The following is a 17,755-nucleotide window of genomic DNA, read 5'->3' as shown; positions in this document are numbered from 1 at the left end:
AATTTGAATTTCATGTGGGCGGGCATCTAAATCGTTGTCTATAAATGCATTGATGGCCCTGGCTTTGTGCAATTTAAAGACCCCTCTCACAAACGAAAGAATGTCTGTTTGTTTTTCAGCAAAATTCGTTTTAGAATTCATTTTGCAACTAGTTGGAAATGCTTTGAATAGGAAAATATACATAACTAACTTTCTCCCTTTAAAGGTGATTTGTGTGCCACAATTTGAGCAAGTCTTTCTGCTGATGGTCGCCATTAAACACGAGCACTCTGCTTAAACTAGTGGAGACCCCTCAACAGGATTTTAATTCGGTCAATTATTTCAAGTATTTGACGATTAGCTAACCGCGTATATTGAGCAAAGTTTTTCAATTAATTTCCGCCCACAATGTCTGTGAGGTAAATTCCCAGGCCCCAATGCCCGCAGAACCAAGTCCGGAAATCGAAGCTCGACATGAGCAATTGCGGTGGCGATTTGACAAATTGTCCAGGTGAGAGCCCTTTTGTTTTGTCCACGGGGTCTTTCGATTCGGGGTGTAGTAAATTCGCCCCACTGCAGGCCATTTTCATCCATTCTCGGCCCGGTCCCAATTCATTTTATTTGTAATTTCGCCCAACGATTGCGGTCACTGCCTGCAGGTGATAAATGGCAAAGGAATCATGAAATAATGGACCAACATTCGACGCCAGCATGTGGGCCAGCTACTTTACTGACCGCTTTTCCCGAATTCCCTTTAATGCGAAAATATCGCGGGTAGTTTTCTTAAAGCCTGACTAGCTCCTCTGTGCGACTCAATTATGTGGTAATAAGAGAGCAGGCCGACTGTCTGAAAGATACATATTTAATTTAATAAGCATTTGCATTTGGCTCTCTATTTGGCAAATGAAACACATGGTCGCATATGCGAGACGCCTTGTTAGCAATTAAGGACACTGGCACACTCCTAATTAAGAGAATTAATGTTCTGAATTTACACGCGGTAGCAACAAAGGCGAAACAGCCGCTGCGACACTAATTACAAACGAAATGCGTCTATCCCGTGCATGTGCTTGTATGGTGTTGCTTTTTTGTGTGTGTGTGTGTGGATGAGGAGGCTTTCCCAGTTTTCCACCAATGTCTTTGAACAGCTGGCTATAAAACCAGCCATCGAGTAAACAAATTACAGCATGTGAATCCATGGTAAATTGAGCAATACACTCACAGAGGTGTTCTAACTTTAAGCAGCTCATTAATTTTCCCAAGCTTAGCTTATTTAAATTTCAATTAGAAATCACATTTGAAAAGACTAAAACTGTTTCAATATCTTTTAAAATTGGCCTTAAATGTTAAATAGTTTTACAAAAAGTTAATTTAAGTCATTAACAACTAAATAATAGGTTTTAATTTTGTTGCGTTAGAGGAAAACTCAAATTAAATGAAGAAATAATTTATATCAGAAAACTCATTTATAAGCTTTAAAGTATCACAATCGAACATTTACAGTATAGCACCTTCAAGCAAATGAATTTATTAAAAACCTTTCAACCAAATATAAAAGAAAAACTGCAAATTTGATTTAATAAAAATTTTATTAAGCACATATTTTATAAAATGTGTTTCAAAGCTGTATTTACTGTATTGCTCGCTTTAACTGCCTTGCCAGAAAGTAAGCAATCCTTTTTATTTCCGCAAATAAATTTTATTTAATTTTGACGATGGCAGTGCTGTCGGCTGGCTGCTGCTTTATTTATTTTGTATATTTTGTAATTTTACCGCTTGCCAAATGCTGCTGACAGGCAAACAAACGCCAGAGCTGGTCTGGTGAAAGGCTTTTTCCACTTTACGCCCTCGCAGCGCCGACTTTTGCTGAGCATATGCGTAATTAACATGGGAAATACTCGCAAACGAGTGAGTGACAGGCGGCATTTACATAAATATTTGGTTTATTTTGTGTAATTAAAATGAATTTGTGTGAAGTGTATTAATTAGGAGTTAAATGGGTTAAATATGCAAGAGCTCCGGAATGGCCAGCTCATCAGTGTCAGTCATTAATTAACCGTGTTTTTATCTGCTCAACCGTTGCACGCTTGGCCTCTGTACTATAATTGGGAGCGACATAATGAAGATATGTGGATTTGGCCAAGTGGAAAGCACTCGAGAGCAGACGGATCGAATTATTGATAACTTTATTTGTCCTATTTTTTTCGAGCTCTAGCTTGTTCCAAATTAAACTTTTGCATTCTTCAGTGTGCCATCAGTATCTTTAATGCAGCACGAATTTGCATAAATTCCCAGCTACTTGCAACATTTTACCCTCCTTTTGGGCGATGAGGAAATGGCGCAAGGAAACAAGAGTTCGACAGCAACTTTAAACTTGTTGAGAAGTCTTCATCTCCATCTCCATCTCCATTTCGGGGTCCTTTTTTTGGGAGATGGCCGAAAGTGCGCTCTGGCCAACATGTCGCCTGCTTATTATTGACTGCCACGAGCGCCATGTTGGCCCATTTGGGCCATCAACTAATGTTGTTTGCCAACTTCGCCCCGCCTCGCCTCGCTTTGCATGCTGCTGGAATGTGTCGCCAGTTGGCCAACGAGCATTTCTCCTCGGGCCAGGGGAAACTTTATCGAGCACCGCCCCCCCTCCCCTTTTTTGGGGGTATGAAAACTTATTTTTCCTCACCCACTGCTCTTTGTACTCAAACTTGTACTTGGCCCGCTGACACTTTTCGTTTCTTTGCCGGCTACACTTTATCTGCACTTCACTGCCATGCATTCTCTTTATCGGCCGGCCGTCGAGCCTGCAACTCCACTATTTTGGCCCGAAAAAAACTTTTATGCGTGCGCATTCGGGCCAGTTGGATTTTTGGTTGCCGGCTCTTTGTCTTCGGCCATCTTTATGGTCCAGGCCGTGTGCGTAGCAAGCTAAGTGTGTACGTCGAAAACGTTCATTGAAACTTTCGCTGCACTTTAGTTTTTTCGGGGATAAGATACTGTGGCAACAGCATCTATGTAAGCCATATTAATTAGCCGGGGAAAAATTATAAATACCAAGAAAAACAGCACAAATTAAACAAGTGTAAGAGAGCTGGGCTATTAAGCAAAGGGAGTCGACGGTGAGTTACGCTGCATACAACATTAGTTATTTTAAATTGCCCAAACAATTTTACAACAAAAATAAATCCTGAATTGGAAAATTTATTTGAGGAACAGCTATATACATTGCATTATTTAGGTAACCAAATAGTCGCTTGTTAAATGACCAATTATAGGATGTTTTAAAACGGTGACAGGTATATTTTCCAAAATAATACTATTATTATAATAATACAAAATGGCATTACCAATAATGCTTACAACAAAGTTAGCCTCCATTTATTGATTGCTAAAATTATTTGTAATTAAAATTGAAAATCTTTGGCAGTCCAATACAACCTTCGCTGGCATACAGTACACAAAACGTGTAGCTGTGGCAAACAGGAAAACACAGAACGAATGTAAAGCGGGGAAAATGGAAAAAATTAAAAAAGAAAGAAAATCAAAGCTGGGCGCCCAGATACAGCCGCTAAGCGAAAGCTCCTCCCTGGAGATCCTGTAACGGAGTAAAGTGGCGAAATTAATTAGCCCCAGTGCGGCAGCCTGATTACGCCTGAGATCCGAACTCCGTCCGCCGTAAACCCAAGCCCCTATTCGCCGAGCACGCGTGAGGCAAGCAGAGCGTAAAAATATATTTATCACGCGAATTTATCTTTTTTTCGCTCTGATTACGCGCGTAATTTTAATTGCATGCAACTTAATAATGCGCCAGCAGCTCATTTCGTGTATCTATCCGTTGGCAAGGGTTCTGGTTCTCGTTCTGGGTTTCTGGTACCCATGTTCTTGCTGGCGAATCAGTGGCCACACCTTTGAAATAACTCAGCCACTGGCTTTGGCACATTACGTATACGAATTACGTACACGCCTCGTTGGCCACAATGCTTTGGCCGAGCACTGAGTCCGCTCGATTGCAAGGAAAGCCAGTGTCCGTCGAATGCACCTTTTGACCTAACCTGGCCATTGATTAATAATCCCTGGGGTTGGCCAGCCGGAGCAGCCAGGGCAGCCTCAGCTGCTTTTGATTGATGCAGTACGTGGGAGTGTGATTGTGATTACCAATAATGAAAGGCTTCCATGCGTGCTAAGCCCCGACCAGAAATGCACTCATACATGAGATGCACCGACTAATACACCGATTGCTCACTGTTTGCAAAATTACGGACTACACTTGGAAAACTGAAGTACTAACAAATTATTATTATTGTCTACTTACCCTGCAAAAGTATTGTGAAATTAGTTTTCAAATCAAGGTGAAGTATAAAAACAGGCGTATCCGTGTAAGATTTAGCATACAAAGTCATAACCAATACTGTTTCAACCTTCGAAATAATCAACAAATGTTTAATTTATTTAAAATTTGACATTATTAAATATTTATTAATATATACAAAAAACGATTAGGATAAAAGTACTAGTCATACAAGTCAAAATGCGAAAATAATCTGTTCTCTAAGTGAAGTTTTTGCCTAGAGCTTCTGAATTAAATTTCCCTGTGTGTAGTTTGTTTAGACAGTATTTGAAGCCCGGCAGTGGGTTACACTGTGGCCTGCTAATATGAATATGTAACCAGCACGGCCAATGAATATTTTGATTGAGCCCCGACGAAGACGAACTTTCGTCGGGGCAGACTTGAGGCCGTCCCAGAATTGATGTGATGCCACTCCCGATGCCGATGCGTCCCCTTCATCGCTCACTCACGGCCACATGTGCGGGCTGACAGCTACGCAAATAGGAACGGACCTAGTCAAACCGAACCGAACCGAACCGAACCGCGTAGAACAAAAACTAGGTGGGCCAAGGAGCTGCCAGATAGCGCCGAGATTTACGAGCTACCTGCCCGTCCCGGGCGTTATCATAGACCAAGATTGATGGGCCAGCGCGTGGCAGGTGACTTGGGGAGCGGGAAACGCCAGCTGCTGCGCCGCTGTTTACGCACGCAAATGAACTGTCGAAGCGAGTGCTTATAATTTCCCTATTGATTTCATCCCACACGTCTGGCAATCACTATACAATGGTTGGGCGTGGACGACAGCGATGTGACAGCCATGTGTCCGGCAAACAATTGTCGCTGCGCGTCCCAAAAATAGCCAAGAATATTTGATAAATTGTAAAAGTTTTAATAATGCCAAGCCTCTTCTAGCGCGGGTCAGATGCGTAAAACTTTTTAATTTGTCTCCCACTGACCGGCAATGAAATATTCATCGCGTTCCCGCCGCCGAAAAGAAAACTCAAAGAGCTGGCGAAATTTTGCCAAGCATGAAATGACCAGGCCCGAGGGATGTGGAATGGGCACCCCGGCCAGAATGCAAACTGTCAGCAGATTTTCTCTTTGTGACTGGCCCGGACTGCTGACATGATATATTGGGGACAGGCCCGCAAAGAAATTAAGTCGCATTTAATGAGCGCCAGCGGCAAAATTTAAACATATTTTTCCATTGCACTCAAAGTTCTGAGCCGAATCGCAGTGTTTGTTCTCAATGAATGCTGTCGCACATAAAACTGAGACGCAAATGAATTCAGCTATGAATGTAATTATTTTTATTAAAAAAAAACGAAATAAGTAGCTTAGTGCATTATATGTTTTTTTTGGTGACCCATTTATAACTGAGACACAAAATAAAAAAGGAAAATAAAAAGTTGACTTGCTGTAATATATGTTATAATTCTAAAAAGCTATGCTAGTTTTATATTAAGAATTAATTTCACTAACTGCAAGATAATTTAACGTCAGTCAAAAAAAAAATATGATTAAATTGTTTACCCAATGAAATCCCTATATTTACTAAAATTTGCATACATAAATTATGAAGTCCCATATATTCAGTATTTAATAATAAAAGGCTTATCTTCTCTAATTTAATTGTATATTTGCACTTAAACATACAATTATCTATTTAGATAAATATTGCATTTGTGTTTCTTACATATAATTCCAATAACAATAAACTCGTATACTAAAATGTTTATTGAGAGTTTGCATATACAGATAAATAATATATTTTTAGATTCTGTCATTGGGTTAAATTTCGATAATAAAGAAGTTAAAAAATAGTTTTCGTACTAAACTCAACTATCGGTAATTGTGACAAAAATATTTAAGATTCTGACAGAGTGAAATTGATAAAATAAATGTAAGACCATAAATCCAACCACCACAAATGAAAGTCGTACCTATTTTAACGTTATTTTTTGTTGCACTTTCACATGTGGTACCGTGATAAGGACCTGATGTCGCTGCGGATGTCTATAGCGGTGGCTTTCCCTCATTTCTCCTTTCTCTTTTATCCTTTCCCTTTCGTTCGCCGTTGCCGCTGCCATTGCAAAACTGTTATAAATTATTTCCAAGCTATTGGGCAAATGGAAGGCTCCTTTTAGCCTTGCTCTTTGTTTTAACATATAGATTGGATGCCTGCCAGCATGTCATTAAAATTGCTCGGCATCCTGCGGCCACGGCAGTTACGCCCACCGATCACCGCCCACCGCCCACCGCCCATCGCCCACCTGCCCCCTTTTTAGAGTGCATTTACTGGATAAATCAGAATGTTAAGTGCGTGGGCGAGCATCATAGCGGCGGCGAAGTGCAGGGGCTCAAAATTGTTGCAATTATGGTCTATAAATTGTAGGGACACACTATCGCACATTCCGATAACCACCTGCCGGGCCACGCCCCCCAACCTCTTTGACAACCGCAAGTGTTATGCATCATTAACTCCGAGTCACAGTTCTTGTCGGCCTCGAACAAAGTAAACATTTCAACACCTTGGCAAACCGCACAACTAACCCACTCGATCCTAAAGGTCCACTACCCCCAACCCCTGCTCCTACCCCTCACCCTTTTTGCGGCACCACAACCACGTGTGCATTTGGTCAATTTGATGTGTGCTAAATAAATAATTATGATTGTCTATCAGCCACTTGACCGGAAATTAATGGCAGCCCATTTGCTTTTGGGCTCTTTTCAAACCGAAACTGTGTCGCCTCGACAATTAATATCAAAAATAGTTTTGCATTCCGCCTCTCGGCCTTCTGTGTGTGTGTGTGTGTGTGTGCACACACTTGAGTGCCTTGTCTCCAGGTTATTTATGTGCCAAGTAGTTTTGGTTTTTGGGTCGTGGTCAAAGAAAGTTGAGTGCGGAGTGCGTGGCTGCTGGATGGATGACCCAACTTAATAAAGCAGATTATTCAGTGGATGAATTAATTTTGGGAATTAATCTCGGAAGCTGTTTTGCATGCACTTCTTTAGCTGGCACTTAAATTAGATTGGTTCCATTTGCGTATGAAATTGGGATGGGTTTTGGGGTAAAAGATTCATGCTAGAGCAGACATATTTTCACATTTTTATATCTACCTCCAAAAAAAGACCAAAGTTTATAACTCTTGTGGTTTGTTTGCTTACCAGATCAAACATTTAAAATATTTTAAAATGTTTTTATGCAAGTCACTAGTCACACTTTTGATCTTAATGTTTTATTATTATAATACTAAAGCTTTAAATATCTTGAGACCTGTATATGTATATAACAAATATTTTAAAAGTATTTTGTTTTGGCTTATTCATATTCAACCACTCTTTTATGTTAAAAGTTTAATTTTGATTGGCCTAGCAAGATATTTATATTTACATAATTTTTCAAGACAATTTTGTAATTTAACTGACATATATAAAAAAAGTTGAGAGTAAACTTCCATAAAGTACCAAAAAGAATGTGTCACAAAAGTCATCAAACTATCGCCCAGAAAACCAAGAGTGGCGCAATGACCCAACCTCTGACACTTGGCCACATCAACTTCATCAATTCTAATCAAGCCAGAGACCCGAGCAAATCTCCGCTGAAAATTAACCGCCGCAAACTGCCAGCCAGGGACTTTGGCCATGACCAGGACTAAAAAATTACCACAACGCCAGCAGGGACACGTTCGGCGAAAACAAATTTATCCAGGACACGCATGGCATAGCCCTGCTTATGGGACGCACACGCATAGGCGAACACATATGTATAATTCATAATGAATCCTTTCTATTAGTCAAACGTAAAATGAAATGCTTTCTACGTATTAGTGGCGATATTGGCTGCTAAGCCGAGAGACTTGGGCCTTGGTCCTTGGGTCCTTGGGCCTTTGAGCCTTGAGCCCTGAGCGTGAGCCCGCAGAATCCGAAAAGGAGCAAAAGGCGTGGCAGATTTTGTGGCATTGTGTTGTATGTCCTTGGAGACTTGTGCTGACAGCAGTAACAACAAAAATGAGTAGATGTAGATGCGGATGCGGACCATCGGACTATCGGACTAGCCGAGTGGCTCCAACAATAGCTGGCGAATCAAAGATATGCAAATTGAAACAGATACGAGTGGTCGGTCGGGCACTTTATGGATTTTCTATGGGAGCAGCCGGCACTATTACGACATTTCCCCGGCGACTTGTGAGCTGTATGGAATGCTGTAAGCAAAAATTGTATAAATAACATAAATGCTTCGGGGAAATGATTTATGTGTGCGAACAACTTTCGCCTCGACTGCAAATAGTTTAAAGTTTGGCCAAAGCAAATTATATTTAACCCGGATCCACATAAATTGCCACGCTTGAGAAATGTCATTGAGTCCGAATCGGATTTCTTCCTCTACCGTCCAGAAATCCAGAATATTTGCTATATTGTGTGTATTGTTGCAGGGCAGCTGGAAATGGGCACGCATGACTAGGCTTAAATGTATATATTTTTTGGCACTGCCTTTGGCATTTGCCGAAAACCATCAACACTTTTCCAAACCCCCACCCCATTGGCTGACCTTGCTGAAGTCGAGGGGTTGGCATGGGTTAATTATGCCAAGAAATCCATTAGGGTTGCCACCGCAAAAGCCTGCCATTGACTTTGTTCTGCTCGACTAAGGCGAAACACAAAGGGTTCTTGGAAATTTCCGAATGCTTCGCCGGTAATGTATTTCATTAGTCATGGGAATCAGTTAGGAAAATGTTACCTCAATTGGCAGTAATTGTTCTCGGGAAGGAAGTACTTTGCTGCTCAACGAAAACCTAAAGATTCTTAAATATACCTAGAACTATTATTTTCCCCAATTTCCAGTGAATTGTTTCTCTCCCACTTGGCAACCCCATTTTACTTTCCCTTCGCTAAGGGTATTCAAGGTTTTACCAAGCTGCCTGGAAAATATTCGCCTCAGCTTTCTTTTTATTGCTTTTTACGCTCGTGTGCATTTTGAGCTTTCAATTTCTTTTCTTTACCCGCGTTTTTTGTTATTTCGAATTTCTATAAATATTTTTGTGGCTGCTTTTTGCTCTTTACTCGCTGGAGCTCCTTCTTTGTGCAGAATTTTGCCTTCGCCGAGCATTTTCCTGTTGTTATTTGAAGTTTGGATTGCATTCGCATTCGTTTCACCCCTACCTGACTTGCAGTCGAGTTTTCTCAACTTTTTGCACATATTTTCAGCTTTCTCCCCTCTAGGTTATACAAATTCCTTAACTTTTACTTGCAGCCAGACAAGTTTTCTATAGGAGCTGAAGCAAGAAGTCAACGACCATGCTTTCTTTGCCTCGCATTAATAACCATAAATTAGAGTCCGTGAACGGAAAATAGGTAATTCAATTACGCTAAATAGCCACGACTATGACGACGGCAACAGCCGGCATTGCGTAGCCGACCAGTTGGCCAATCAGCCCTGCCAATAACTGACTGACTTGCTTGTTACACTCACAAAAAAAATGAGTGCCAAGGAAATCTATATCAGGAATGTCTGAGAAAAATCGGTGACCCACACAATCTGGCTAAAATTTAAAAGATTAAATATCTGCCAAAGGGATGTCTGTTTTTGCAAAATCTAAGCAAATGTTCAGTAAACACATTTAAACACACATCAAAAAGTTTAGGGTTTCTGTGACACTACGAATTTTTCCGTTGATACTTAAATTTAAATATATAAAGACCCGTGTTCGTTGAAATGGTTTCTATGGTAATTAATTTGGTATGCTATTATATATACAAATGTCGAAGAACTAAACAAAAAATTAAAAAACAGAAAAGTTATAATTTTTTTTCATTTATTTTTCCGATTGTTCTATGGGAGCTATATGCTATAGTCGTCCGATTTTGATGAAATTAAACCGTAAATCGGAAATATTTTACCATTACTATATGTCGAAGAACTAAACAAAAAATTAAAAAACAGCAAAGTTATAATTTTTTTTCATTTATTTTTCCGATTGTTCCTATGGGAGCTATATGCTATAGTCGTCCGATCCGGCTCGTCCCGACTTATATACTACCTGCAATAGAAAGACAACTTTTGGGAAAGTTTCATGCAGATAGCTTTAAAACTGAGAGACTAGTTTGCATATAAACGGACGGACAGACGGACAGACGGACGGACAGACGGACAGACGGACGGACAGACGGACATGGCTAGATCGACTCTACTAGTGATGCTGATCAAGAATATATATACTTTATAGGGTCGGAAACGTCTTTTTCACTGCGTTGCAAACTTCTGACTAAATAACTTAATTAATTTAATTCCCTTGGGCAAATGAACAAATCGCTTATAAAGTAGCTTTTGTAGTAATTTGTAACTATTATTTTTAATTATTTAACTTACTATTTTTTTTTTTTTTTGGGATAAGTGTGGCTATCAAAATAGTTATTGTATTTTTGAATTGATTTTCTGAGTGTTTCAGGCGGTCAGCTTGAGGCGCATGCATAATTCGCACTCGCAATGAACGGCAGCTGCTCCAATAATGGCAATGAATTGACCTCCGACCTCCCACTATCATAGCCCGAACACACATTTCCCATAGTTTCACTCTCTACTCGAAGTCAGCTGCTCCGATCTGGCAGTGCAAAAACTTGGCATTGCATATTCAGGGGGCCAGGCACATAATTAAGCCGACAACGTCCAAAATACGCAATTTCGATTGGCCACAAAGTGCAGCGAACTGTTACGGCCCCTTTGGCCACTCCCCGAATGTTGCAATCATCGCTCTCAGCACCCCATCAACCTCATCAGACGCATCTTCATTATCATTATGGATATCGACAGCCGCAGCATCAACCAAAGCAGAAGCAAATCGCAGGAGCAGCCACAGGCCATATGGGCACGTGCTAAATAGCACGTAAACTGCGTTGATAATGTGCACTATCGCACACAGAGTTTGGAAAGCCAATTCCTTGCCACAGCATCATGGATGTAATCAGGAGAGGCTTATCTTGATTCTTGGGTCACCGAGGAAAGAGCTGTCAAAAGGACTTTATGGAAAACAGTAATTTTTATTTGATACAAAATACCGACCAACTCTACACTTAATTGATCAATGCAATACAAGACATTAATAATAGTGTTTGTGCTAATTACTCCTGTGGGCATTTGTTTCTACGTTGAGAGAGCTCTCAAAAAATATGTGTCAAAATACATTTAGGGATTATACTTTAAAAGTGAGTCAAGCTAATATATTTCCAGAAAGTTTTAAGTCAAGTTTTTTAGTAGTCATTCTCATGCTTTTTAGCTATTTTTTTGGGTGTCTTTTAAGTGAAGGTTAAGCTCCTTATACTTAAATATCAATTTATTAATTATATACAGTATCTGAATCATTTAAACATGCATTTAAAGTACAAGCCTGAGTTGTTAATTACACAATTTAGAAATGAGACTTTTTTTTTGGGTTTACGCTTTTCTGGGATACCACATATATGTAACAAAATGTTGCAAACGGTAGGTACTATGAAATGTGCTAAGCATCCGAATGGTGTGATAGAATTTAAGTAGCACCAATAGTTAAAATTTAATTTCAATAAGAAAAAACTTTATTTGCATTAAGTAAATCAAATAAAATGTAGTGTTTCATAGGGTTTTAAATATATTAAGATACTTAAAAAGTGACAGCCATTAAAACAAATGTAAATGTAGTCTTCTCCCCCAAATGTTCTTCGTGCTTTGTTGACCAGTGTTCGCTGTCAATTGGCACTTAATGATGAGCGCTGCGTTAATGAAGCATACAATAACGTCTGCGGAAGGACTCGCGGCAACCCAAAAGCATATGCAATTAAAAAATCATCAGCAGTGGGCGTGGCAAGAAGTAGAAGGCGGTGGGCGTTGGGCGGTGTTGGAAAAGTTGCAAGGAGCCGCAGGCAAAGTTGTCGCGCTGAATGGCAGACATCCGTATCCGCATCCGCATCCGTATCCGCAAGCGCGTCCGCTATGGAAAACGGCAATGGCCAAAAAAGCGAGCGGAATTGCAAGTAACAAACGGAAACCGCAAAACGGACCGCAATTGACGCACTCCCCGGACCGCGGATCCCGCAACCGTCGACCTCCAAGCAAAGTCATGTGCACACACAGATACACACCCATACCCACTGCCACACAAACTGCGGGGCCAAATCAAAAGCTAAACAAAACAAAACAAAACAAAGCGAAAGACAATGACAACAATTTTGCATAGTTATGCGAATGTTGCTGGTTGTCCGTTGTCGGTTTTCGTCTGTTTGGGGTGCCAAAATGAGCGCCAGCGAAAGGATGTGCGGCCATTATATATACACAGATACAGATACATATATATATTTATACATATACAATATACACCGCAGACCCGAATGTCCTGGCCACCACCACACAAAGTCAAAGCCAAAGCTGGCGCTGCTCTGTTGTAGTTTTCATAATAACAATAAAAACTTTTTTGTACCATTTTGCAGGAAAACTTGAAATGATTGTTATGCAATTGTTGGTAACACAATTTTGTCGTTTTGTCATCAACAGCAGCGGCAGCGCCAGCGGCAGCATCAGCATCAGCACTCTACGACATTCGCCATCTATGTGTGTTTATGTTTACACTATAAATTCGCATTAAGTAGCGCCAAAAGTTTTATTGACTTCGTGTTCATGGCGCTTGATTTTCATGCTAGTCGAAACAGATAAACAAACAGCAAACTTTAATTGCAAAAATTTGTGGCGAAAATTAATGAATGTACCCAGCATTGCGGCGATGTCCTGCCACGCCCACATCCGCCCCCCCCACTTCGCCGCCCTTCCTGTGTGCGATGCTGTTGACACTGCTGACCGAAAGTCAGCAGTCAAATTGCCAAAGTGTTTGCTTGCCAGCTTTGCCAGCTGCACTTCCAGTTGCAGTTGGAGTTTGAGCTCCAACTGAAGTCGTGCCATCTATTTTGGCCTGGGAATTGGGCGATCCTATGGGGACTCTTCCAGGCTGAGAATTGATAGCTTAAGTGGGCGGCAGGCTCAGTTTTAAATGACTTGTTAAATGTGTTTGAATTTGGCCAATGCCGAAGGAGGCATTGAATTTTGAAGGGGACATTTAAAGCAGAAAACTGAAGTAGCACCCCCATAGTTTCAAAAGCGATTGGTTTTAAATTTATTTTACCAAGCTGCAGACATTGCACAAACATTTTTGAAGTGTTCATTTGAAAAAATATTATTTGAACCAAAAACGTAAAACATTAACATTTTAAATCTTAACATATCTTCGACCTTTTGTTTGCGTTTGCCAGTGATAGAGACCTTGCAAACTTATTTAAGATATATTGTGAGTAAGATTCGCCAATGATAACAAGGTAAAACCATTACACATACTATGTTGCTTTCTCAGAAATACTAAATATTAATTAAAATCTATAAAACTATTATCTAGTTACTAATCTTACAATATATCCAACTCCATGAGTACTAAAAAGCCATTACTCTCAATTTTTAAAAGCTCAACAAGCGGGTGTAAAAATATGAAAATATTGTTTACTATGCGAAGCGTTTACCACCGCTGAGTCAATCAGCAAATGTGGTAACAAAAACGCATTTCCCGTAATTACAGAATCTCAATCAATTTGGCTTATTTACTTATTTACCGCTCTCAGCTCACCCCTTTTGCCCTCTCCGAAAGAGTAAACAGCTGCGCAGATTTAATTTATTTCCATTCATTTTCCAAGTAATCACGAGCAATTTGTAAATAAGTTGCAAAAAATAAGCGCACGCATATGGGGAATGCATGTGAAGGCAGCCCTTTTGCCATATTTAAATGAATTTGCTGAGCGGTATTTGCAAAACCTTCCGCAAATGGAAATTGCATTTTTATTGTGCAGCCAAATCTCCCCTGCCTTCTGGCATCACAGTTTCCCTCAATTAATTATGTGCCCCTGAAAGTTGAATGAAATTAATTTTCGCTTCCGCCAAAATATGGGCCAACTTCTTGTATATGGCGAAAATTTGTAGTAATGTCAAGTTTTCCAGCCGGCGCAGCTCTTCAATTAAACTTGCAAACAAGCCTGCCATGCGAGCGAGGTTCGCCCAGCCTGAGCCTCAATGTTAGATCCGTTTTTAATTAAACTCAACTGCAAACAAAGTCATTCCCCATCCTTTTTCCAGCCTGCTTTTGACACGCAGCTGAGGTTTTGCACAGTACATTGCACAGAGACACAGAGAACCAGGGCAAACACGTCCTCCAGCTCCACCTTCGAACAATCTCATTCTCAGTTCCAAGGCAGTTATACCAGCTGAAAGTTGTTTGCACCTATGTGAGCCCAGACATCCTCCCAGTCAGCCTGCCACTCCGCCTGTTATCCTGCCAAAGCTTCTCACCCAAAATCCCGCTCCTGCTGCTGCACCTTCCGCAGCTGCATTTGGGATTATGACAAAATGCAATTTGCATTTGCAAAGACGTTTGTCGGATCGCACAAGACGACAGGCGGCAGGCGGAAGGCAGCAGGCGGCAGGCTGACAAGCGCGTATTAATTTTAAATTGACTGTGAAATTACGACGAGCGTTTTATATAACCAGCTGAATGACAGAGTCCCAAAAGGAAGCGCTTATTCTGGCAGCCAGGATTAATTATAGCGGCTGTCAATCGTGTATGCCGGGGAAATTCAAAGGACAAGTAAAGACTGGGCCAAATTCATTAGTTATTGTATTCACTGAAAAACAATCCAACACCAATCTATTTTGAGATTTAAGGAGTTAAGAAACTGCCTAACACAACCCAATTAGATATATATATATAATATATTTGTATCTATATATTTTTGCAATGATATATTTTGCAATGATATATAATATTTGAGTATCTTAGTCACATTATAAGCAATATTATATTTTACATAGTTATATTTCCGAAATAAAATTAATTAAATTTTAATAATATGATAAAATAGAAGCATGTAACATATTAAAAATTATTTTAGATGTGTAATTGATATACTCAATTATTATTAATAAAAGAGCTGCCATCAATCAATCATGATAAAAACTTTACATAGTCTCAGTTTAAATAATGTTACGTAAATACTCTGTAAATAAAATAATTTTTAATCGATGCAACAAAAAAATGGCGATGATGAAAGTATTTAAATTATGCTGGGAAAAAACTTATTGAATACCATTAGGCATTGAATATATTATGCACTTATGCTTTGCTTAAGCTTTTGAACTGTTTCACGGCACATTTACCCACCGTAAACATATTTTAGTCCCTACTGTTAACACACATGTTCATAATAGTCATTGACATTCGTATTTGTGTAGAGCAAAATTCTCCCACGCATCCCACAAATATGGGAATGCAGAAAACTGCATTATATGAGTGCCCTTTTCCCTTTGCAAAAACTATGTGAAATATTTTTATTTTATTTTTGTTTATTTAAATCAAACCCGCTGGCTTGTCAATCGGGGACCAGCGCAAAAAACTTTATGTTTTCAAACTGTTCGGTTCGGCCTCATAATTTAATCAATATTTATTTTTGGGCAAAAAAGCGAACAGAGAGTACTCTTTGACAGATGGAATTGTGTGTTTTTCGTCTGCGATGAATGGACAAAAAGGCAACGGTGGCTTATAGTTCCGATTTAATATCTCTGCGCCCCGCCGCTCGCTGCTTTATTTATCGATCACAAAAAAGTCAGGCCGAATTGCCTTCCATAACAGCACAAACATATAGGGGGGCAAACATTTTCAGCTGAAAAAACGATACAAAGACAACATTGTGCAGCACCATCGAAATCTTGATTATCTTGGTGCGCCGCAAGCATTTCGCCTGACTTCCAGATATTTTCATTGCATTTTCACTCGAGCAACTTTCGCTTGGCTGCGCATTTCGATTGCCGCCGGCCATTCGGCGGCAAATTCGAAGAGACAACGGAGGAGGCAAGCCCAGTGACATAGATTTGGTCGCTAGTAACAATAATTTTTATGATTATGAGACCACCTCAAGCCCCAGCCATTGATTACTCTCGGTTAGCAAATAACATTCCACACAATGGCCCCCAAACAGAGCAGAAGTGGAAGTAGAAGACAAGTCCTCGACGGCGTAAGTCAATAAAATCGAACAGCTGCCATTAAAATCATTTAAATGTTATTGTCTCTACGAGCACCCCTTCTACGTCCTGCGGCCGAGTTATTTCTGCCTTGGTGCCACTGCGGCATGCTCGACTTTCGATATGCTGACTCAGTCCGGGTCTGGATCTGGTTCTGGATTTGGATCTGGAAAGGGAAATGAAAAAGGGAATGGGAACTCGGAGGCATGCGAAGCTGCAGACACTTTTGTTTTTTGCAAACTGCCTTAGTCGTCGTCAGCAAGTTGCAGTTGAATAATACCCGTGGGCGTAATTGCTTTAAATGTCCTTGTATGAATGCGCAATGAAGGGAGCGTGCTACCGAGTCGATTCTATTTAAAGGTAACTTGCCCCAGACACGAACCATTCAAATGGCTTTGAAGGCAGCTGGCCGTATATGGATAGAGTGTTAACTTTAAGTTATGATAGATACAAGAATCAATGGGAATTATGCAAGAAGAGTTCAATGGCGTGCTTGGAAAACATCAATGTTTTGGTTGCGGGCCTTTAAATGGTATTCCTAAACTGTCGAAGTAAGTCAGGAGGATATAATTTAAGCCCCATTAAAAGATATTTATATATATATTGAAATACATGAAAAAAACATATATTTATTGGATAATTAGGTAGTTGTAACTACTTTAAATGTATTCCATATAAGAAATGAAATGTCCAAAAGTTGGAAAAATAGAGCCATTAAGATATGTTATGTAACATATATAATTTGAATAAAGGTATTATTTTAAGAGGTACAGACACTAAACCTAAAGGAAATTAAATCTTAGAGATTGAAATAATAACAATACTTGCTTTAAAATGTAACTCAATTTAAGGGGTAACTTTAGCAGTTGATGCTGCAATTCCTTTGTATTTACTGCAATTTATGTGTTCCATCAACAATCGTTTTAAAAGACAACCTGAAAAATCCAATTTGCAGGTGGAAAGCAGCAGGTGAAAAGGGAATAAAAAATAGACCGAGGATAGTGTAAAGTGAAAACATGAAATTTGTGGCAAATTTGTTTTTAATTTTCCGCTCTACTTAAGACCGAATATTGCACCAGGACCAACGACTGAGCGAACGAAAACGGGTTAGATAAAGAAGCTGTTTACTGGCAAAATATAAGGAGGAGTCCGCAAATTCAGGGGCTGGATCGAAGGTCCTATCTCCCTCATGCGGCAGAGGCATGCAAATACGAGTATGTGCGCCTTTTGCTAAAAAATCGAATTTGCATATGCATTTGGGCTGCGGCTCCTGATTCTGCTGCTACTGATGCATTCTTTTGGGAAAGAAGTTGTGGCAGAAGGAGGAAATATTTGCGGATCTTGCGCAGCACTAAAAGGGGAATTTTTTTAGATGG

This window comes from Drosophila gunungcola, unplaced genomic scaffold (assembly GCF_025200985.1).
Source record: "Drosophila gunungcola strain Sukarami unplaced genomic scaffold, Dgunungcola_SK_2 000001F, whole genome shotgun sequence".
Classification (NCBI taxonomy): Eukaryota; Metazoa; Arthropoda; class Insecta; order Diptera; family Drosophilidae; genus Drosophila; species Drosophila gunungcola.
The sequence above is the reverse complement of the archived record's forward strand: the minus strand, read 5'-3'. Positions refer to the sequence as shown.